This window comes from Impatiens glandulifera, chromosome 3 (assembly GCF_907164915.1).
Source record: "Impatiens glandulifera chromosome 3, dImpGla2.1, whole genome shotgun sequence".
NCBI lineage: Eukaryota > Viridiplantae > Streptophyta > Magnoliopsida > Ericales > Balsaminaceae > Impatiens > Impatiens glandulifera.
The window spans coordinates 65,741,034-65,767,052 of record NC_061864.1 but is presented as its reverse complement, the minus strand read 5'-3'; positions in this window follow the sequence as shown (position 1 = coordinate 65,767,052).

Below are 26,019 nucleotides of genomic sequence, written 5' to 3'. Positions count from 1 at the left end.
CATATAAATGGCAAAACCTATCTATCTGCTTTCGATGCAAAATCCGATGTTGGGATCATGCTAGGTTATTCAGCTGTTAGTAAAGCATATAGAGTATCTAACACTAGAACCTTAACCGTGGAGGAATCACTTCATGTTGTTTTCGATGAATCAGTTGAAAACAACACTGCATCATGCTTTGATCTACACAACAGATTGGAAAATGACAATATCCATTCTGATAGTGAAGATGAGATTCCGGTTTTCAGGCGGTTTGTCCATGACTAAATGGGTAATGATGAAACCCAGCCGGATCAAGCTGTCCCACGACAGGAAGCTGACACCTCGGTCCAAACCGAGGAAATCGGTCGGTCTGATACCCCTGCTCAGCCTACCGATATGTCTAGCCTTGATCAAGTAAACGGTGATTTGGTAGACGCTCCTGAACCGAACCTCAAAAGGAACACAAACCATCCTCCTGAGCTAATTATAGGTGACCCTTTAGAACCTGTTCGAACTAGGCGACAAATCCTAGAGGAATACTTTAATTCCGCTTTTATATCCCAGATTGAGCCGAAAAGAGTGGATGAAGCATTGTCAGATCCGGATTGGATCTTGGAAATGCAAGAAGAGTTAAACCAGTTTGAGAGTAACAAAGTCTGGTACCTAGTCCCTAGACCAAAAGACCAACCGGTCATAGAAACAAGATGGGTATTTAGAAATAAACTCAATGAAGACGGTTTGGTCACGAGGAACAAAGCCAGATTAGTGGCACAAGGATACAAACAGGAAGAAGGCATTGATTTTGAAGAATCATTTGCCCCTGTAGCTAGGATTGAAGACATTAGGATCTTTCTAGCGTTTGTTGCATTCAAAAACTTTAAAGTTTTTCAAATGGACGTTAAAAGTGCATTTTTGAATGGTGACCTACGTGAAGAAGTATATGTTGAACAACCACCAGGTTTCAAAAATGTTGAACTACCCAACCATGTATACCGGTTAAACAAAGCTTTGTACGGTCTAAAGCAAGCTCCTAGAGCCTGGTATGACACAATAACCGCATTCTTATTAAAGCATGACTTCACCATCGGTTCGGTGGACAAAACATTATTTAAGTTTGAGAAAAAGGAACATATCCTACTTGTTCAAATATATGTAGATGATATCATCTTCGGTTCAACCGATCCTAAGCTATGTGATAAATTCTCAACCCTGATGACTAACAAATTTGAAATGAGTATGATGGGAGAATTAAGTTTCTTCCTAGGTCTTCTGGTTAAGCAACTCGAAAAGGAACTTTCATAAGCCAACCCAAGTACACTAAGGAACTTTTAAAGAAATTTGGGATTGACACATGCTCCTCAGCCGCTACTCCAATGAGCTCATCGCTCAAATTGGACAAAGATGATGAGGGTCAAGTAGTAGACCTGACCGCTTACCGAGGAATCATCGGTTCTCTCCTATATCTGACAGCAAGTAGACCAGATATTCTATTTGCGGTCGGTGTGTGTGGAAGATTCCAGGCCAACCCAAAACAGTCTCACTACACAGCCGCAAAGCGAATCTTGAAATACCTAAAGGGAACTCCTGACGTCGGCTTGTGGTATCTAAAGGACTCATCTTTTAACCTAACAAGTTACTCAGATGCAGACTATGCAGGTTGCAAGGTTGATAGAAAAAGCACAAGCGGAACATGTCAATTCCTAGGTGATCGGCTTGTTTCATGGCACAGCAAGAAACAAACATCAGTTGCCACATCAACCGCAGAAGCTGAATATCTGGCAGCCGGAAGCTGCTGTTCACAACTTCTTTGGATCCAACAACAACTGAGGGATTTCGGTATCACAGCCGAAGAGTCTCCAATTTTCTATGATAACACAAGTTCCATAGAAATCACCTACAATCCGGTTCTACATTCTAGAACCAAGCACATTGACATAAGACATCACTTCATTCGGGAACATGTCATGCTGAAGCATATCCGGCTGGAATACGTATCGACAGATCAACAAGTAGTCGATATTTTCACAAAGCCCCTACAGGAAGCTAAGTTTTCTCAATTCAGACTCACACTCGGTTTGACCGATATTAATCAAATTATTACTAAGGATGCTTAAAAATGGAAATCGGTTCGGACAGACAAAACCGGTAGTTCCTCCTAAATTGTCGGATTTCAAATTCACCAAGGTATCTATGGAAGAACCGCCTGGTCTATCAGTCAGAGTAAATCGACCGGTTACTTAGTATACGCACCAAATAACCGCATCGGGACGAACAACTGATAACTAACCGGTTTGGAAATAGTTTATTTCGGATTATTTGACCTCCAAACAAAAGTGGAATAATAATCTGTGTTTAAACTTATCTGTTCTGAAAAATTACCTTTTCAAAGTAAAATGGTCATACCTCAAAAGACGTGAAGATATGATATCTTTCACAGTCCAGGTCTATGACCAACATTCTAGGCTGTAGACATGCTTATTTCATGCAAAATACTTTATCATATGGTTAATAGACATCATTACTTGTGATACACTGGATAATAAGATCATCCTTCCACTAATATATAAGTTAGGCAAACCTTAAACAAAACAATCACAAGATATAACTTATTCTCTCACTAAGACAAAATGTCTCAGTTTCCAAACATCCTCCAAGTGGATTTCGATTCTGCTCAAGGCACTAAGCATTATGAAGTTTTCAAGATGATCAAGTCACTTGAAGACACTGGTCTCAAACACTTTCTAGATGACAAACATGTCATCTTTTCGGAATCTGTCCTAGAGTTCTTTTACAATGCCAGGGTTTTTCGAGGTACTCCTCATTTTGACACTCACATTCAGTCCAAGGTGGGAGGGACTGTGTTCGACTTCACCGAAAGTGATTTTGCTAGATGCTTCGACCTACCGAAGCACGGGCTGACCGATTTAAATGTTCCGGCTGAACTAAAGGCCGAAATCGCCTTGAGTTTTGCTCGGTCTGACCACCCGGTCAATGACCACGGTGCCAGGTCATCGCTGAGAGCCGAGTATCAGCTTCTCAACGATGTCATCGGTCGAAGCATTCTGGGTAGGGATGTTACAAACACTTACTGTGCTGCGGTTTTTAACATGATGTCTTCCATAACCACGGGTACGCCAGTAAACTGGTCAAGGGTGTTGTTCGATGCCCTAATCTGGATGATAGGCATTCGCCAAACCGGTCGCATTCCCCAGATAAGCTGCCTACTTTTGGAGCTTGGAGTTTCACTCTGTCCGGGCGAAGGGTTAAACCAGGCCCAAGTAATCACCAAAGAGGTAACCGACTCATTCTATGAGCGGTTTGAGAAAGCTTGGAAGAGGAGGAACCGCCACATCAACTCCAATGGCCACGCCAACTCCAACGGATACTAAGTCACTCCTTCTTACAACCGGTCATTTTGTTGTACGCACCGGTTGTATCTCTGTTCAACTCCTTATGATCATTTCGGCTTAGTCTATGCTATCTTCGATTTCAATCGGTTACTTTTTAGTTTATTATAGCATCCGTCATTAATGAAAAGTAACTCTTAACCCCCAACTACATGAGCAATTACTATCCAACTAACTTAGTTATTTTTGAACTAGATTCTCTACCTCGAGCTCCGCAACCGGTCAAAAGTAACATCTTCCCAATACGTTTTGAAAACATAAATATTCTCTTCATTAATAAGACAAGACTGATCTTCAACATTAAATGCTGATATTTTCCCTCCAAATTTGGATCTATATAAGGAACCACCCTCTAATCCACTTAACACATCTCAAAACAAAATTTCTTGAACTCTCTCTCTCTCTCTTAGCAAAGTTTGAATCATGCCGAGCCGAACTCTAAGAAACTTCTTGAGCATCGACTTCGATTCCTGTATGGAGCATTAGGACCTGGAAACCAAGGAGATCATGTTTGAGTCCCTCATTGACACCGGTCTTTGCACCTTTCTTAAAGAATCCGGTCCCATACTTCTCCCAGATGTCATTAACTTTTTCAGAAATGCCTGTATAAGAGGAAACTACATTGTTTCCACGGTAAGAGATCACACCTTCTGGCTGGATGAAGCTGAATTTGCTCAAACATTCAATCTGCCCACGGAAGGGTTTTCCGACTTCCCAACCCAGGTGGGAAGTGCAGCAACCGATTACTCAGAATTCTTCTCTGGTACCAAAGTACCTGTGGAAAACTACGGGTTAAAAACCCACCTTGCCAACCACATCCAACTCCTCCATGAGATTGTTAACCGATCTATCATTTATCAATCTCCGAACCAACGCTACTCTAAGAGAATGTTTGACATGATGACCTACATTGTTAGCAATACACCTATCAATTGGTCATCGGTCATTTTCCAAAATCTGAAAACTATGGTGCAGACCAAGAGAGGTCTCGGTTACGCTCCTCATATAAGTCAGCTCATTCTCAAGTACCGTCCAGAATTTGGACCGGGATCACCGACATCCCCATCAAACATTCTTGACGTGGATGAGGTGGAGGAAAAGCTCACCAAGATAGTCATTACATAGGTTGTAATTTCGTTTCCTATGTATTCTAAACCGATAAATGAATCGGTTTTTATTTTGTATCCTTCATTTCAATGAATATCTATTTCAGTTTGATAACCGGGTCAATAATTGCAATATCAGAACATCCATCTAACTAACCGGTTAATATCAATAAATCACTCTTCATTGAAAAATCCGGTTAAAGTAAAAAAAAAAAACGCATCATCGCGGTTAACAAATCTCATCACTTAATAAACGGTTTCAAGAAGAACCGCTTCATCAAAGGTTCAAATAACCAAAAACAAAAGTCCGCTCAAAGCTTTCGGAGGGAAATTTCCCACCTTTGAACTCCCGTTTTGGTTTCCCGCTCTGTTTTCCCGCCCAAGGTTTCCCGCCTATGGCTTGCCGCCAATAGATTCCCCCCCTCGGTTTGTCGCTCACAATTTCCCGCTCAATGCGATTGGAGGGAAATTTCCCGCCTAAAAGTGATGGGACGGTTTGCGACGGTTGGGATTCCAAACCGCAACTATAAATAGGGTCCTTAGTCATTTTATTTCATTCTTACGCAAATCGGCTTTCTCTCTCTAACTCTCAACTTTCTCAAACTCTCTCAAAACAGTTTTCTCTTACTCTCTCGATTCAATCATCAACAATGGGTCGCGACTCTGCACTATTCAAACATATCTTCCAGGTCGACTTTGAGGAAATCCGGACAAACGGTTCGGCTCCGGCAAAGCAAGTCCTATCCCGGATCTCCGAGTCCGGCCTCAAAAACTTTCTAGGCGGTCCTTTCATTCTATACCAGGAAGCGGTTGAGGAATTTTTCAAAACCGCATCTCTCACCGGAAGAACAATAACTGCAACCGTCTGCGGTCAGCAACTCGAACTAACCGAAGAGTCGGTCGCTGAAATCCTACAACTACCATCGGAAGGAAGCAACATTTCGGCGGTTCTAGATCAAGAGACCTTCGAGGCGGCTTGCCAGGTTCTCTCGGCAACCGCGGCTCCTATAGAAGTCTCCTGGAAGAAATCATCACTTCGACCGGAATACAGACCGATATGTGATATCTTCACCAAATCGGTCCAAGCGAGAGGGGGAAATTATGACAGTCTCACCAAGGTGAAAATTGAGATGCTTGTCGGTTTGATCAATGGCATTCAAATAAACTGGGCCAAGGTTATTTTCAACAACTTAAAGGAAATTGTGGATCCGGCTTCCACCCAGTCATGGGGATATGCCATCCCACTTGGGAAAATTATGCTCCACTACAACATCAACACCGGTCCTGGTGTTCTTCTTTTTCAAGCAAAATCATAAGGTCCCGCCAATTCAAGGAAAGGAAGAGCAACAGGAAGGTCTCCGGTTCTATAGGTGGCCGAAAGAAGAAGTCTGCCAGTAAGAAACTAGCTCCGGTCAGAGAAAAATCCGGAAGCAAGAAAGACAAACCGCCAATCGACTCTGTTGATCCACGGTCCGAAACGCCCAATGAAGAAGATTTGGCCTCCACTTCTGACCGAACCGCTTCACACAATACTGAAGAAAATCAATCCGGTAAAGGAAAAGGACCGATGGACGAGGAACAATCGGCCAGTCTCGAAAATACCGATACCGGTGCAGACGACCTTGGGGAAGAAGATGTTCACACTAACGACGATACCCAGGAGATGGCCGAGAATATCATGAGTAGAATCATGGACGAAATCCACCAACAAGCTCGCGAGGCGTCCGAAGTATATTGTCAATGGTTCCGGCACCGGTATCAATTATTATGCAAACAAATGCTACCGGGTCTAACCGCTGGACAGAAATTCGAAAGGTTGATGGAGATAGAGGAGGAGGTCATCAACCTAACAAAAGCTCAGGATCCCAACACAGCCTTAGACCGACACGCAATAGTAGAACCGCGTGCTTGGTTACAAAAGCTAGCCGAACACATTCAACGCCTTAAAGAAAGGTTTAATCCGGGGACACCGAATGCTCACCTTCAAATATTGGTGATCGAACTGCTTACGGTCAAGGAAAAGGAACTGACTGGGGAAGTGGCGCGGCTTGAAGCGGTGCCCGAACATCAAGATACAACAAACTCACCGCCCCCTGAGAATGTTGACGGTCAGAATCAGATAGATGAAGAGCTATTCTCTCCTCCACCGGATCTAACAAACAACATGACCGAAGTACCTCTCACCGACAATCTAGCATCTGCTCAAGCCGGGAATTTAGAACCGGCCGTAATAGAGGAAAGGGTCAAGACTCTCATTGAAGAGTTTGTCAACGACGCGGTTAAGCCCTAGAAGAGAAAAATTAAGAAAGTCGCGGTTCAAGCAATCAAGATAGCCGAGACAACAAAGGATGATCTTGGTTAGGCGGTCAAGCGGATCACGTCAGTTGAAACGAACTACGATAATACTGATGAACTGTACGGCTCTCACCTAGATCGAACCAAGAAATTGGAGGATATGTCTCCAAAGTTGGTGGATGACCTGACTTCGGTTAGCCAGAAGGTAACTGAGATGGAACGGTCTTAGGAAACGACCGGTCAAAGATTGACAAAAGTCGAGGAGGACCTGGCGCAATCAGTGGCCCAGGTCGGCTCGACACTTGACAGGGTAATAATTCTTGAAAACAAGAATGCGACCCTTGAGGAAAAGAACACAAAGCTTGAAGCCGATCTCAAGGCGGTCACCGAACAGGTGGCTGAACTAATAGAGGCTAAGCTGACTGCAGATAAGGCAATTGAGGAGGCGAATGCCCTCGCGGCTCGGCAACTTCAAGATGCGATGGACGAGGAAACACAGACACAGAAGGAGGCAGCATGGTCTGATGCAAACTTGGCCGAACATATACGAAAATTAACGGCCAAAAATCCGGAACTCGCAAACACCATGGCGGCCAAACAAGCCGAAGATGCTAACCGGTTAAGGGTTCAACAAAAACATACCACAATTTCGAAATGGCTCACAAGAAGTCCCAGGAGGCTCCCTCCTCTTCCGTTCCGGCCACTCGTAAAAGGAAAGCTGATTCAAAGAAGGCGCAAGTCGCCAGGATGCTGGACAGAATCAGCGAGACAGTTGTTGACCCTCCACTCAACTCGGACTTGCAAACCGAGGATGACTTCGAAGAAGATGCCCAGCCGCCACTCCGAAGACAGCGGGTTCTAGATGCGGTTCCAATCAGAACGATCAGTCAACAGTTCCCTTCTCACACGGGCACCTCAGGAGCTGGAGGTCCCTCCTCAAGGCCGGCTCAACCGGCTAAGGGACAAACAACAGATGAACTGATGGAACAATTCTTACCATTAAGATCGAAGAAATAGGGGTTTTCTTTTCTATCTTTACTTATGTTTACTTCGGTTTCTACATATATAGTATTTTGTCTATCTCTTATATATATATAAAGTAATTTTTGGAAACTGACCTACATTTCAATTATTGCTTGATTTTGAGTATTTTAAATAAAATAATCAAAAAGGGAGAAATTGATAAGATAAAAGATAAAAAAATTTCAAAATTTTTCTCAAAATTTTCCCAAGTTAGTTTCAAAAAATCCGGCCAAACAAACTCTTAAAAACAAAACCGGCCTATATTTGCACTCTTACTTGATTTTGAATATTTTAAATAAAATAATCAAAAAGGGAGAAATTGTTAGATAAAATTAGACCGATTAATAGAACTTAACACAAACAAACTTCCTATGCAGGAACAGGCAAAGAACCGAACCGGTCAAATTACTCAACCGGTTAAGAAACTCAACCAGTCAAGCAATTAAACCGACCAGAAACATGACCGCACAAGAAAGTCAAGATCGGTCAAATCGGAAGGCCAGAATCGATTAAACAACCGGTCACTTAGAAGCTAGTGGAAAAACCGGAAGTGATCCGGTTAACATACATAACCGACCAGCATAAAAAGACACATCGGGTATCTGTTGAGAATGATACCGAAGGAACAGACTGAACATTGCCATATTCATACAAGTCTAAGGAAAGTCTACATGCTGCAGAAGACCGTCCTATAAGATCTTTCTACTTCAGGATAAATCAGAAAAACAATCTTCCAAGTACAGACAACTGTCCAACCGACTGTTGCCATATTGAGTAAAAGACAAACCTAGCCGGTTTGACCTATATTGGAAGACTAGACCGCCAGATCTGAAGATTAGACCGCCAGGTCTGAATCACTGAACCTCTGCTCAACCAATCAGATTCAAGGAAATAAAATGTGACTGTTGTCACATTTCACCTATAAAAGAAGGAGCTGAAGAGGAGTAAATGTGGGATTTTTGAGGGTTACAAGTTCTGAATTCTCACATATTGTGTTCTATCTCTAGAAAGCTTAAAGCGCTTATTTGAAGTGTATTCTACAATTTTGGTTAAAATTGTACGGGTGTTATCGAGCAGGAAATAAGTCTCGATCGGATTGTTTGTATTCCTTAGTGAATATCCTTCTCGCGGTTTTGAGAGGAAAGGGTGACGTATGAGTTTTATCTCCGAACATCCATAAAAACCTGTCTTGTTATTTACTTACCGCCTGCTTTACTTTATAACCGATCTGCACTAACCTACTAATACCGCTCCAACCGAATCACCAAGTTCCAAAACTGACTCAGCAATCTCCAAACCTGTCCTATTCAAATCCGGTCCTGCCTATCTCGTGTGTGCTGCTTCAACCTGAAACAAACCACTTCCGCGCTTGAACTTTGTTCAAGGGTTTGTGACAGTTTGTGTAGTATTGAAACCCCGGTATTAATCTCTAACCGGATTAATCACCACCCTTTGAGTGAGGCGATAACCGGCCAACCCCGGTCCTCCAGCCGCGACCTAGATCCTAACAGTCATTAACCGGAAGCTTTGTCTGTGTGTGTTTGTGTTGTATTTGTGTATTACATCAAGAGTGAATTGGTGTAACCGGCGAGTAGCGAGTTGGGCTCGACTGGCATTGTAATTGTTGTAACTTTGAAAGTTAGTGGAGATCATTCTCATTATCTGAGAAGAAGGGGTGACGTAGAAGAGTTTGCTCCGAACATCCATAAAAAACCTTGTCTCGTGTTATTTCCTTCATTTACTGCTTACTCACTTAATCTAACCAAAACAATCTTACTCCGTATATCAAAAACCGATCCACTCTTTAAAACCGACTCCTTCTAAACATCATCTAAGTCACATACGTTGCTTCAGACTGAAACAAATATTTCCGCCCTTGAACCCGGTTCAAGAGTCTGTGACAGTTTGCGAAGTGCTGAGAACGGTTATAGTCTTTAACCGGACTATCACCAAAGTGTTGTGTGTGTTGTAAGCGGCCACCCTTCCAGAAATTGGAAACACCCCGGTCCTCCAAGGGCGTCCCCGATCCTAACAAGTGGTATCAGAGCGAGGTTCTTAGCACTCAAGCAACCAAAAAAGATGGGAACCTTGACCCATAGCGACAAACCGCCAATGCTAAACAGTGAAACGTTTAGCAGTTGGAAGAAACAGATGTATCTACATCTGATCACGTTGGATGATGAGATGAGTCGAGTCCTGAAAGAAGGGCCAATCAAGATCAACAAGGAGTTAGACGAATGGACAAATGAAGATCGAAGACGGAGTAACCTGGACAACCATTGCATGAGGCACATATATAAGTCTATAGATGATAACACCTTAAACAAGATATCAGACTGCGATAATGCAAAGGAAGCATGGGAAACGATCATTCAGATCCATGAAGGAAACGAAAGAACAAAGGAGAACAAAATCTTGGTGGCTACACAGAAATATGAAAACATTAGGGTGAAACCGGGGGAAATATGAAGGAATTCAGTAACCGGTTCACTAGCGTGATTAACGAGCTTCAAACACTCGGGAAGAAATACGACAACCGTAAAGTAATCATCAAAGCCTTAAGATCACTGCCAAGCACATGGGATATCAAGACCATGGTAATGAGGGAATCAAGCACCCTCGAGCAGATGAAGTTGCATGACGTATTTGAGGATCTAAAAGCCTACGAGTTCGAGATTAAGTCTCGGATCGAAGATGAAACATCCACGTCAAACGCAACCAGAGCTTTGGTTACATCGGTGGAACCGGCGGTCCAAGTATCAACCGTTCCGGCTCCAGTAAAAAATGTTGATCAGATTAGTGAAGATGTGATGGCGATGCTAACTCAGAAATTTGGGAGATGCATGAAGAAGAATCAGCCTCCATCTAATAACGATTTGAATTATAATTATGCAGATAAATCAAATAAAAGATGCTATAACTGTGACGGTTTTGGACATTTTAGGTTAGAATGCAGAAAACCAAGGAGAGACGACAGAAAAGCGGAAGGAAACTATCAAGGAAACTATCAAAGCAACAACTATCAAGGCAACCGGTACTAGGGTAACAACTACCAGGGAACAACTACCGGAGAAATGACAACCAACGGAACGACTACCGGAGAAACGATGACCCGCATGCTGACGAAGGAGGGGAGATTCAGAAAGCACTCATCGCATCCTACGGAAGAAGCGAGTGGGCGTACTCCGACAATGAAGATAATGAAGATAATGAAGAAAGGGTAACCTGCTTCATGGCGAACGACGAAGAGGTATTTGATTTCTATTTTGATGAGTTCTCTAAGGAAGATTTGATTTCTGCACTCAACGAAATGGTCGTTGAGTTCAGAAACATATCTGCATACATACCGACTTCGGTAGAACCTAAGACCGTAGAGTCAAGTAGTATCGTTGCTAAGTCATGTGAAACCGCAATGTATGAACCGTATGGACTACTCTTAGATAATGAGGAGACAGTTCAACCGGTAACTGAAACTGATGAACGAGCACTTTATGTTACGGCTGCGTGGGAGAGATCTCGTCAAGCCGTAAAACAGATGTGTAATTATAAAAGACATCCTAAATGTAGATTCGGTATCGGGTACGAACCAAACAAACAAAATGAATCAAAACAACCTAATGGGATGAAACTCACGAAAGACAATCTTCCATTCATAAGATTTGTCAAGAGTTCAACAACCGAAAATGAGGAAGAACATGATCTAAAACCGGAAAAAGAACTAAAATATGTAAGTCTGACTGAATCAGAAAACTGGCTTCATCCTAAGAGAAGGAAAGCCAACCGGAAACGAAATAAAACAAACAGATCTCGGTCTCAAAGAAACTCATCACCACAACATAAGGCATTCTTGAACAATGGTCAAGAAGTTAAGCCAAAATTATAAGAACAGATACCGGGAAAGTGATCCGACTTATTCAAGTCTGGATCCCAAAGGGACTAATCAACCATGGACCCAACTGAATGTGGGTACCAAAAAGGTGTAAATAATTTTCTTTTGTAGGTTAGGAGAAGCAACCGGTTAAAGAACTCGGAATGGTATCTGGACAGCGGATGTTCAAGACACATGACCAGAAACGATGAGCTACTAACCGACATCAAGTATGAAACCGGAGCAGTCATAACATTCGGTGACATCTCGAAAGGTAAAACCGTGGGCAATGGTAAGATTGTCCATGGTAACCTATCCATAAATAATGTATTACTTGTAGAAGAACTACATTTTAATCTATTAAGTATAAGTCAAATGTGTGATGTGGGTTATAAAGTTGAATTTCATAAAAATGCATGCTTAGTTAAGAATTAGCAAAATGATATCCTCTTAACCGGTAACCGAATGGGAAATATTTACAAAGTTAATTGGAAAATTGATTTTGAAAAACCTATGTGCATGATAGCCGAAAATGATCCAAACTAGCTTTGGCATAAACGGCTAAACCACTTGAATTTCAAAACAATCAGCTTTATATGTTCTAAAGAGCTAGTTCACGGTTTTCTAAATGTTAAGTTTTCAAAAGATAAAGTATGTGCTGCATGTCAAATGGGCAAACAAATAAAGTCATCTTTCAAAAGTAAAGGAAACTATCAATCTGAACGATGTTTAGAACTTTTGCATATGGATTTGTTTGGTCCGGTTAAAGTAACCAGTTTAGGAGGCATGCATTATACTATGGTAGTTATTGATGACTATTCTAAATTTACTTGGGTAACATTTCTAGCCTCTAAAAATCAAGCAAATCCAAACCTGATCAAATTGATTTTGAGAATACAAAATGAGAAATCTATTCGAGTAACAAAATCAGAAGTGATAGAGGAACTGAGTTTATAAATAGCAGTTTAACCACTTTTCTTGATGATTCCGGTATTAGACACGAGTTGTCTAGTTCCAGAACTCCTCAACAAAATGGCCTGGCTGAGAGAAGAAACCGAACTCTCAAGGAAGCCGCAAGGTCAATGATAGCTGATTCGGGTGTTGCTCAAAAGTTTTGGGCTGAGCCTATCAATACCGCATGCTACACACAAAACCGATCTTTAGTAACTAAACGTTTTTCCAAAACCCCTTTTGAAATATACTATGATCGAATTCCAAACATACGATATTTTCGAATTTTTGGTAGCAAATGTTTTGTTCATAACAACGGCAAGAATTACTTGACCGCTTTTGATGCTAAATCCGATGAGGGAATAATGTTGGGATATTCAGCTGTAAGTAAAGCCTACAGGATATATAATACTAGGACTTTAACATTTGAAGAAACAGCCCACGTTGTTTTTGATGAGTCGGTTGAACGAAACACTGCATTACCCTTCGACCTTCACAATAGAATGGAAAATTTCAATATCTATTCTGATGATGAAGACGAGGTTCCGGTTTTTAGACGATTTGTCAATGACCAAGCGGTTGATGCTGAACCTCAGCTTGCTCAAGCTGCTTTACCGCAGAAAGTTGATTCTTCAGTTTCAACTGAAGAAATCGGTCGGTATGACTCTGTTCAACCTACCGATCAGTCTAACCTTGATCAGCCAACCGAAATCTTAATAGACACGTCTCGGATAAACCTCAGAAGGAACAAAAATCATCCTCTTGAACTAGTGATAGGTAACATATCCTCACCCATCCGAACTAGGCAAAAAAATTTGGAACACTATGAAAACTCAGCTTTCATATCACAAATTGAGCCGAAAAAGGTGGATGAAGTATTGTCAGATCCCGATTGGATCCTAGCAATGCAAGAGGAATTAAACGAGTTTGAGAGAAATAAAGTCTGGTACCTAGTCCCTAGACCGAAAAATAAACCGGTTATTGGAACACGATGGGTATTCAGAAATAAACTCAATGAAGACGGTTTAGTTACGAGGAACAAAGCCCAGTTAGTGGCTCAAGGCTATAAACAAGAAGAAGGCGTTGATTTTGAAGAATCATTTGCCCCTGTAACTAGACTTGAGGCCATTAGAATATTTTTAGCATATGCAGCTTTCAAAAATTTCAAAGTTTTTCAAATGGATGTTAAAAGTGCTTTTCTAAACGGTAAAGTAAATGAAGAGATATATGTTAATCAACATCCAGGTTTCAAAAATTCAGAACACGAAAACCATGTTTACCGGCTAAACAAAGCCCTTTACGGTTTGAAACAGGCTCCAAGAGCCTGGTACGACACATTAACACAATTATTATTTGATCACAAATTTACAATTGGTTCAGTTGACAAAACACTTTTCAAATTTGAGAGAAAGGAACACATATTACTTGTTCAAATTTATGTCGATGATATTATCTTCGGATCAACCGATCCAAAATTATGTGATAAATTCTCAAAAATGATGACTGATAAATTTCAAATGAGTATGATGGGAGAACTGAGCTTCTTTCTAGGACTTCAGGTTAAGCAAATTGAAGTCGGAACTTTCATAAGCCAACCGAAGTACACAGCCGAATTATTGAAAAAGTTTGGAATGGATACATGTGCGGAGGCGGCTACACCAATGAGTCCTTCCGTAAAGCTAGAAAAAGATGAGGATGGTCAGGCTGTTGACATCACAGCATATCAAGGAATGATTGGATCATTGCTTTACCTAACAGCCAGCCGACCTGACATTTTGTTTGCGGTTGGAGTATGCGGAAGATTCCAAGCCAAACCAAAGCAATCACATTACACTACGGCCAAAAGAATATTAAAATATCTGAAGGGAACTCAAGAAGTGGGACTTTGGTATCCAAAAGACTCAAGTTTCAACCTCATAAGCTACTCAGATGCTGATTATGCAGGATGCAAAATCGATAGAAAAAGTACAAGTAGAACCTGCCAGTTCCTAGGTGACCGGCTAGTTACCTGGAGCAGCAAGAAACAGACCTCAGTTGCAACATCAACCGCAGAGGCAGAGTATATAGCAGCCGGAAGCTGCTATGCACAACTCCTCTGGATCCAACAACAACTAAGGGACTTTGGTGTAGAAGCCAAGGAATCTCCAATATTCTGTGACAACACCAGCGCGATAGCGATCACATACAATCCGGTGTTGCACTCAAGAACAAAGCACATTGATATAAGACATTATTTCATCCGGGAGCACGTTCAGGAGAAATACATCCGGTTGGAATACGTCTCGACCGAGCAACAAGTAGCAGACATCTTCAAGAAACCGCTACAGGAAGCTAAGTTTTCTCATTTCAGAAATATTCTAGGAATTACTGATGTTAAGCAACTTATATCATGATCATGCATGCATGCTGCTTACACACGTAATAATGAAAAACCGGGATATGTGTTCAGGGAGAAGCTCTCGCTTCTCAAACCATATTCAAATAGGCCATTGAAAATTCAAGAATGCTAACCGGGAGGAAGTCTCCGGTTACGCCTGATCACTTCATAATGTCAAATCACGTGTATACTTACTATACGGTTGAAATGACTTGGTAGAAGTGCATATACTTAATCCAAAGTTGAACAAATGTTGATGTGACTCAACATTTCTTCACAATCGGAACAAAATATCCAACTAAAACCAGTCATGGAAAACCGCTCAATACAAATGCACTCTGGTTTCGACGGGATGAACTTTTCCGGTTAACTTGAGACAGCTAACCGCGTTTTCATGCATACCTTGAGAAATGAAGTCTGTAATAAATAAAAAGAGTCTACTGCAATCGAGATGACGACATGTGTCCATCATCAAGAGAGGGAGACTCACATCTTGTCAATAGATTTTTGTCATCATGAATATCTTGGTAATAATTAGTTTTACATTGGAAATAAACATTATACACTTCAACAAGTTAAAGCCTATTAACTAATTGATGACATCACTAAGCATGCTTAACCTATTAATCTAGCCGAACCCTAGCTATATAAACCACCCTTAAATCCCCACAAATCTTCACAAAATTCACTATTCACAAAAACTGTCTTGAGCTTAAACTCTCTCAAGAACATGAACTCCCACTCACTAGCAAAGAAAATCTTATTGGCTGATTTCAACTCGATCTACCAATACGAAGATCATGATGTAAAAGAAATATTCTTAGCCGTTGAAAGAAGCGGGCTAAGAGGGTTTCTTGAAAACAGATTCATTCTCGACTACCTAGTAGTCGATGAATTCTTCCAGACCGCAAAGGAGGTGCATCGAGACATAATCGTTGCACAAGTTTACGGTCAGTCATTTCTATTCAGCGAGATGGATTTCGCTGAATACTGTGGTTTGCCCACTGAAGGGGTAACCGATTTAACCTACTCTCCGGTGACCATGGAAGAAATGTGTCATCGGTTCTCCAACTCTGACATCCCGGTTAGACCCTGGGGTGCTAAAAGCCAACTCTCTCACAAGTACCAGCTTCTTTGTGAGATTCTGGGAAAGTCCGTTCTGGGAAGAGAGAAAGGCTATTACTACACCCAAAGGTTTTTCGAGATGATGATCGGTGTCACGGTAGGGACACCGGTAAATTGGTCCTGGATCATCTTCAGCAACATGAAGAAGATGCTCCTTTCAAACAAAATCGGCTACGCTCCTCAGCTAAGCGGTTTTTATGCTAGCTTGGACATCCACTCTGGACCCTTCGTCACTCTCCATCCAAAGCATGTTGTGACGGCCCATTTGTGAGAGGGCCCAATCAAGAGGAGTAGAGGTCCACTAAGTCATGACCCAAATCCATGAAGGGAGAAGAGTGGAACCAAACAAGACTTAGTCTTATCCACACTCCACCTACTCATCATTAATGCATATAATGCTTCTCCTTAACCACCACCCACCTATCCATCTTTAATGCATTTAATGCTGTACTTGTAATTTACCTATAGATACATGTAGTCACACCTTATAAAGTGGTTGTTGAATACAATTCTTATTCTCAAGCTTTGTTTCTCTCTCTAAGTCTTCTTGCATTGAGTTTTCTTGTTTCAAAAAGGCTTACTAAGTTAGAATCTCTTCGATCTAACTTAGTGCCACACGGATCTACTTTTAGCCCGTGACAAGTGGTATCAGAGCAAGGTTGTGCTTCCGCACTCAAGTTGCAAGAGATGGTTTCGAGTGCCAACGTCACGAAGGTTCCGATCGTCGAACTAGCGGACAAAGTGTCTAGGAGGGGCAAGTCCGTCGAGAAAAGTGCTACCATGGAAGCTCGGGTGACCCGGCTTGAGGAAGGCATGAGCGAGCACCAAGAAGCTCTCGAAGTTTTTAGCACGGTGGCCGACAGAGTGAAGGTGCTCGATGAGGAAGGTGAAAAGCTGGAGAACGAAATCATGGGAATCATCAACAACTCGAAACATAGCATTCGAGACGAAGTGCTTGGGATGGTTCGAGTGAATGTTAATGATATCCGGAATGAGGTATTTGAAGCAATCCGTGGAGAAGTCCAAGGCATGATCGATGCCTTCCAAAGGGAAATAAGGGGGAGGATCGAAGGCTTGGAGGGGCGGATTGGGTGGAATGGAGGAGGGGATCTTCGAGGTGCGGCACCTCATCGAATTGATGTTCCCAAACCAACTTCATTCAAAGGCTCAAGGAGCGCAAGAGAAGTGGACGACTTCCTATGGAATATGGAGAGGTATTTTAAGGCATCCAACATACTTGATGATCGCATCAAGTTGCAAACGGAGCCATTTTTCTTGATAGATATGGTATTGTTGTGGTGGAGGAGACGTGAAGCCGACATTGAACGAGGTACGTTACGAATGGAAACATGGGTGGATTTCAAGACCGAGTTCAAACGTCAATTCTTCCCCAAAAACGCGGATTTCGAAGCTCGAAAGCGTTTAAGCCAACTTACACACTCCCAATCCATAAAGGAGTATGTGAGGGAGTTCCAAGAGTTGATGCTAGAGTTGCCCAGCCTCACCGAACAAGAGGCACTATTCACCTTTGTCAATGGCCTAAAGATGTGGGCGCAGTTAGAACTATAAAGGGCGAAAGTGCAGAACGTCTCGGAGGCAATTGCGATTGCAGAAAGGCTGATTGAGCTTAAAACGTCTGTGGATAGACCAAAGTTCAATAAGGACAACAAGGAGAAAGGCGGGGGAGACCGCCAACCCAAGAAGTGGCAACCAAACAACAATCCTGGAAGGCAAGCCGACGAAACGGGTAAGCCTAGAACTTGTCATATTTGTGGTGCCACCAATCACCTCAAGTTCATGTGTCCTTTCAAAGGGAAGAAAGTTGCGGCAGTTCAAGGAGCCGAATCTTCCGATGATGAAGAAGGGGCTCAACTGGGATCTTTAAGGTTTCCCAATGCTGTTAAGGCTAGCGTTGTTGAGCCAGTTAAAGGAACTAAGAGGGGTTCAATGTTCGTTGAGGCGGTGATCGAAGGAAAGCGTGTGAAAGCCCTTGTCGACACTGGGGCAACCCACAACTTCATGCGTGAAGGAGTGGCTAAGGCGCTTGGCCTCCACATCAGCCAATCAAGGGGGACCATCAAGTCCGTGAACACGAAAGCCAAGCCGGTGACCGGTGAAGCTAAGGAAGTGAAAATCCAAATCGGAGATTGGAGCGGGAAGGTTTCCTTTTCAGTAATCCCCCTTGACGATTACGACGTAGTACTAGGACTACGATGGTTCGATCAGGTACGTGCGTGCATAATTCCCTATTCTGACTCGTTGGTCATCTTGGATCACGAGAGAACTAGTGCCATACCGGTTAGAAGGGAACTAGATGGAGTGGGAATGTTATCGGCTATACAATTTAACCGAGGCCTCCAGCGAGGTGAAGAGACTTTTGCCGCTTTCGCTGTGATGGAAGATGAGGACGATTCTAAGGTGGGAGTAGAAGTGCCCAAAGAAGTCCAAGAAGTGTTGGAGGAGTTCAAAGACACGATGCCTGACGAACTACCAAGGAAATTACCGCCAAAAAGGGACGTGGACCATAAAATCGAGTTAGTGATAGACGCATTGCCACCATCTCGAACGCCTTATAGGATGGCACCTCCCGAGCTGAAGGAGTTACAGAAACAACTGAAAGAGTTGCTTGATGCGGGAATGATCCAACCATCCAAATCGCCCTATGGTGCTCCAATGCTATTCCAAAAGAAGCACGATGGGTCATTGAGGATGTGTGTGGATTACCGGGCGTTAAACAAGTTGACCGTTCGAAACAAGTATCCGATCCCGATTGTTGGCGAGTTGTTTGATCAACTTGGAGGAGCCAAGTGGTTTTCAAAGATCGATTTACGGTCCGGATATTGGCAAGTGAGGATTGCAAAAGGGGATGAGACGAAGACCACAATGGTTACGAGGTATGGATCTTACGAATTCTTTGTCATGCCTTTTGATCTTACGAATGCACCAGCCACATTCTGCACCCTTATGAACAAGGTCTTCCACCCATACTTAGATAAGTTTGTGGTAGTTTACCTTGACGATATTGTCGTATACTCGTCCACCTTGCATGAACATGTGGAGCATTTGGGATTGGTTCTCCAAGCCTTGCGAGAGAATGAGTTATACGCCAAATGGGAGAAATGCTCGTTTGCCCAAGATCAAATGATGTTTCTTGGCCATCGAGTGAAGGCAGGGTGCATTATGATGGATGAGGTCAAGGTCAAAGCCATTCAAGAATGGGAAGCGCCTAAAACCGTACCTCAACTTCGTTCATTCCTTGGTTTAGTGAATTACTACCGCAAGTTCATCACGGGATACTCAAAAATAGCTGCTCCCTTGACGGACCTTTTGAAGAAAGACCGATCATGGAGGTGGGATGAAAAGTGTTTGGAAGCCTTCGAGGGACTCAAGGACAAAGTCACCAAACAACCGGTGTTAGCACTACCGGACCATACCAAAGAGTACGAGGTACAGACCGATGCATCTGACTTTGCCATTGGAGGTGTGTTGATGCAAGAGGGGCATCCTATTGCATATGAAAGCCGAAAGTTAAACGATACGGAGCGGCGATACACGGTCCATGAGAAAGAGATGACGGCAGTTGTACATTGTTTACGTACATGGAGACACTATTTGCTTGGAAGCAGATTCATGGTACGGACTGACAACGTAGCCACTAGTTACTTCCAAACGCAAAAGAAACTAACTCCCAAGCAAGCTAGGTGGCAAGAATTCCTAGCCGAGTTCGATTACTCATTGGAGTACAAGCCGGGAGTTACCAATCGTGTAGCTGACGCTTTAAGCCGCAAGGCGGAGTTGGCCGCCATTAGTCAACCGGAGACCAACATAAGGGAACGCATACGGGAGGGCCTAGAGAAAGACCCCAATGCGTTGAAACTCATGGAGTTTGCTCAAAACGGCAAGACTCGAAGATTTTGGGTCGACGACGGATTACTCCTAACTAAAGGAAACCGTGTGTTCGTACCCAAGTGGGGAAGTTTGCGTCACGACGTCTTGAAGGAAAGTCATGATTCAAAATGGGCGGGTCACCCAGGAATGCACCGCACCATGGCGCTGATGGAGGAATCGTATTATTGGCCCAAAATGCGGGATGACGTGGAAGCTTATGTACGGACTTGTCTTATTTGCCAACAAGATAAGATCGAACAACGTCAACCAGGCGGTTTGCTCCAACCATTACCAGTACCGGAACATCCATTCGAAAGCATCTCGATGGATTATATCACAACACTACCCAAGTCCGATGGGTACGGGTCAATCATAGTGGTGGTTGATCGCTTTTCTAAGTATGGAACCTTTATTCCAGCACCATCCGACGTCACGGCTGTCGATACAGCCAAGTTGTTCTTGAAACACATTGTGAAGCATTGGGGAGTACCAAAGACGATTGTCAGCGATAGAGATCCTCGCTTCACTGGGAAATTTTGGTCGGAGTTGTTCAAATTGATGGGCACCAACTTGGCATTCTCAACCAGCTTCCACCCACAAACCGATGGACAGACAGAAAGGGTCAATGCCTTGCTAGAATTATATCTGAGACACTATGTAAGCGCCAACCAAAAGGACTGGAGCAGACTTCTGGATACGGCACAGTTCTCATATAATTTGCAAAAGAGTGAATCAACTGGGCGCAGTCCGTTCGAACTAGCGACAGGGAGGCAACCAGCGACTCCGCAAAGTTTGGCGACCGGTTATGCAGGTCAAAGCCCATCCGCCTATACATTTGCCAAATCCTTAAGAGAAGAGGTAGATCTTGCTCGAGCGTCCTTAGATAAGGCCTCCAAGAAAATGAAGAAATGGGCGGACCAAAATAGGCGGGCAGTCGAATTTAAGGTGGGGGACAAAGTAATGATGAAGTTACTTCCACAACAATTCAAGTTTCTACGATCTGTGCACAAGGGGCTTGTACGTAGATACGAAGGACCATTCACAATCGAGGCGCGCGTGGGAAAGGTGGCATATCGATTGGAGTTGCCGCCCAAACTAAAGATTCATCCGGTATTCCACGTAAGTAAACTTAAACCATTTCACGAGGATACGGAGAATGTAGACAGGGGACAATCCAATCGAGCAGCAACGGCCGTCACGACATCCTTCGACAAGGATATCACGGAAATTATATCGCATAGAGAAATTAGAAGAAGGGGTGTTCCCCCTTACGTCGAATACTTTGTACGATGGAAAGACCTTCCCGATGCCGAGAGTAGCTGGGAAAAAGAAGACCATTTGTGGCAATTCAAGAAGAAGATCGAAGAATACCGGTCCAAGGTCGAGCCGAGGGCGGCCACGACTTAGGTGGGGGAGTATGTCACGGCCCATTTGTGAGAGGGCCCAATCAAGAGGAGTAGAGGTCCACCAAGTCATGACCCAAATCCAAGAAGGGAGAAGAGTAGAACCAAACAAGACTTAGTCTTATCCACACTCCACCTACTCATCATTAATGCATATAATGCTTCTCCTTAACCACCACTCACCTATCCATCTTTAATGCATTTAATGCTTTCTCCTTAACCACCACCCACATATCCATCTTTAATGCATTTAATGTTGTACTTGTAATTTACCTATAAATACATGTAGTCACACCTTGTAAAGTGGTTGTTGAATACAATTCTTATTCTCAAGCTTTGTTTCTCTCTCTAAGTCTTCTTGCATTGAGTTTTCTTGTTTCAAAAAGGCTTACTAAGTTAGAATCTCTTCGATCTAACTTAGTGCCACACGGATCTACTTTTAGCCCGTGACAATGTGCTCACTAAGGAGAGAGTCCAAGAGCTGATCGACCGATGGGAAGCAGCTAAGGCAAAGAGGAATCAAGCGGCTGGATCATCTAATGTTTAAATCATCTCTTCTCCTTTTATCCTTTCCCAAACCGGTAATTTTGTTGTACTACCGGTTTGGTACCCGAATTAATGAAGATCATTTCCTTCTATTTTAGTCAAAAATCAGAAAATCCTAAAGTAAATAACCAACATTAAATGCGCCGTATCAAACTAAATCAAATCACTCTTGGAAATAGAAATATTCGTTTTCAAGAAGCATGCCTGATCCGATTTGACTAGACACAAACTTATCCTCTTGAAAATTGACAAAACATTTATGACAAGACACAAACGGTCTAATTTTTCAAAATATTCTCATTTAATGCACCCCAACCGCTCAAGCTATAAAAAGGGCTCAATCCTTCATTTTCAAACAAGCTTCCATTACTTCTCTCTCTCTAAAGCTTGAAAGCTCAAAGAACTCCTTTCGATTTTCACTTCCACTCTCTTCCAAAATGACTGTTGAACTAAGAAACACAATCGTCTTCAACTTCGAAGAAATCAAAAATGGTCGGTTTCACGATACCATCTTTCAACCGATCATAGAATCGGGGCTTCAAAACTTTCTCGAAGGATCAGACAACATCCTCGTAGAGGAGGTGTGCAAGTTCTTCAACAATGGACACATTCTTGATGATGGTAGTATAAGGACCGTCATTGACGGAAGATTTTCTTCAGATTACCGAAGAGCATTTTGCTGCTTTCTTCAACCTTCCAACCGAAGGGTTCTCTGACTTCCCAACGCCATTCTTTCCGGCTAAGGAAGACTTCGGCTATATCTTCTCCTCTTCCATCGAACCGGTCGACGACCACGGGAAGAAAGAAAAACTCGCCCCTTACTACCAAGTCTTTCATGACTTGATTCAACGGTCCATCATGGGCCGAATGCCAAACTAAAATTACAACCGGGAGGCTTTTGACATCATGATAACCATCATCCGAAAATCGCCAATCAACTGGTCCTCCTACCTCTTCAACAACTGGAAGCAGCTCATAACCGCTTCAAGAGGAAGGGTCGGTTTCGCTCCACAAATCACTCGATTTCTTGAGACTCATCGCCGCAACCTTGGGCCCGGTGTCTCTGTTCGACCGGCCAACACTCTGACTCTATCCATGTTAAATAGATGGATATTGAGGATTGAGGAACGGACACCCGACAACACCGTGGCCAAGTGGCTTGTCAGAATGGTAGAAGGGATTGGATAGATCTAGATTAAGTTGTTTGTTTTTCTTTCCGGTTTTTTGTCATTTTGTTGTACGACCGAAAACCGCTTCACTACTCTTTCGGGCTTATTTTATAAAATTTTCTAATTTTTAAAGTCTCCGGTTATTTGATATCTTTTCTTTCCGGTTTTGAATTCAATAAACATAAAACTTCATGTTAAACGAAACTTCCGGTTAACAAAGCTTCCGATAAATCAAAATCTCAAGCAAAAATGAAAAGCTTGAAAAACTTACCGCCCACGGTTTTACCGCCCATTTTTTCTCCGCATTTACCGCCGAAAGTTACTGCAGTAACTTTTGGAGGGAAAGTTGGCGCCAAAATATAATCAAGTGACGGTTCGTCTTCTAACCGCTCGAAACTGCCTCCTATATAAGTTCAGATCAGTTCATTCTCAACACAAGCTTTCTCTCTCTAAAAATTCTCAAATCTTCAAAGGCTCTCGAACTTCCGTTCATCGCTGTTCTTCATCTTTCTCATTCTCAAGATCAACATGGCTCTAGGTAAAGCACATTTTCAATGGATGTTATAGGTCGATTTCAACGACATCGACAAACATGCCGGAGAGGAAAACAAGGTTGTGCTTCAATCTCTAAGAGATTCGGGATTGGAAGCGTTCTCGTCTGGTCCGTTCGTCGTGCACCCGACGACAGTTATGGAATTTCTGGAGACGGTGACTTTAACGAAGAGGAAGGTCTCTGCCACCGTCAGTGGCAAAGAGGTGAATATCACGGAGGAGCTATTCTCTAAAGCACTCGGTTTGCCAAATACCGGGTTGGACTTCAAGACCAGCTTGACCGATGCAGAATCAAACGCGGTCCGGTTGGTGATATCGGCTGACGATCAGGATCTAGTGATTCACTCAAGCCGGAAGAATAAACTCAAACCGGAGTTCAAGTGGTTGTTGAACATCATCTCTCGTTCAATTCAGGGTAGAGGAGGTAACTTCGATAACTTGACCAAACTTAAGCTTAAAATGATGATGGCGATTTTCCGCGGTGACAAGATAGATTGGGGAGCCGTTATCTTCGAACAATTCTGTGAGATGGTAATAAAGAAGGATGGTCGGGTTCAGGCCTTCGCAATGCAAATCGTCAAAATTCTTAAGTTCCTCAATGTGGAACTTGGTGAAGGTGAACCGCTCCCACCCGCTAACATTCTTAACTCAGAGCAAATGAGTAAGAAGACTGCCAAAGCGGCTAAACCGAAGTCATCCAGAACGAAGTCTTCAAAGGGAACCAGTACATCCGCTCCGGCTGAAGAAGGTTCAAAACAAGAAAATCCCAAGGGGAAGGCGGTTCAAGCCGGGGCCTCCCAGAAGAAAAAGGGAAGGAAGAAGTCGTCCGCAAAGAAGAGCTCCAACAAGTCGGCTGACTCCGAGAAAACTCTCTCCTCGGACAATTCGCCGAAGAGAACCGGAGACGTCTTCCAGCCTATTCCCATCAACACCGTTCATCCCATCAATGTCGACTCTCAATCACCAAGGCAAACCGAACCCTCGGGGAGCCAAGAAACCGAGTCAACATCAAAGGAGGCAGCAGAGGTTAGTATTCACTCTGAACACTCCAAGTCCCCTACCAAGAACATCGATGAGGTAATGGCCGACGTAGGCTCAAATACCTCAGAAGTCATTGTGGATGTAGTCCAAAACATTGCTAAGGAAACCGGAGACAATGTGTCAAGTCATCTTAAGCCAGCTGATCAGGTTGAGATACCCGGTCATAGTGAAATTCATTCGGTCGAAGAAACGACCAAAACTATGAACATCACCCCTCCGGCTCAAGAGGGAAATACTGAAGAAAAAAAACAATCCGGTTCAGCGGGGAACAAGTCCGTTCCAATCAACACAACAATCCAATCGGCCTAAGAGGAGCCAGCTGATTCAACAATCATACCTGAAGGGCCAGTTCAGGTTAACAAGGGCAAAGAGGTTCTACTCGAAGATTCCACGGTAAAGGGAAAAGGTGTTATGCAAACCGGCTCCCAACCTGAGAACATAACCGAAGCCGAGGTAATCATGTCCGCAGAAGAAGAGGAGGAGATGTTTGAGCGGCTCATTAGAGATATGGACAAAGATGCTGGTGAGTTGATATCACCATACCACTTATGGGTCAAACTCCGTTGTGAGACAAATCTGTCAGACATGATCCCGGAGATGAGCGGTAACAAACACTGGGAGAAACTCTTGGAAATTGAAGAAGTGGCTCTCAAGCTGGCAAATACCAATGTTATCCAAGCCGCATTCAGCAAAACCGCGGTGATTCATGAATACGCCCGATTACAAGCAGTAGAAGATGCGTTGAAAGAAGCAGAAGGAGCAGCTTTAACCCCTATTGAAACGAGAATGTTCGAACGGTTTCACCACGTGCGTGAAAGACTCATTCAAAGTGTTGACCGGCTCGACGCAAAATGGAGGAACGATTGCAGACATCACTTAACCCATGCCGACTTATATCAAAGCAAGTCTTTCTTTGCTGCCGGGGAGGACTCCATGACAGTAGAAAACCGGGGAAGTGATCTGATAGAAAAATTAAGAAAGTTAATTTTGTGGAACCGGACAGATAAACTAAACAATTGTAAACTTTCATGTGCAGGTACAAATCAAAATCGTATGAACCGGTTGGGGTATCAAAACCGGTTGCTGCTATACTTCAAAGAAACTAGTTTCAAGTGATCAAAGTTAAAGATCAGAGGAACCGGTTTTCACTTTCTCAAGCGACCGGTTAGCCAAGACAAAAACTTACATACCAGCCGGATCATACAGCACAAGACACAAAAACCGGAAGATTCAAACTTCAAGAGTGACGTACCATGACGAAAGAAACGTGTCTTGAAAGAATAAAA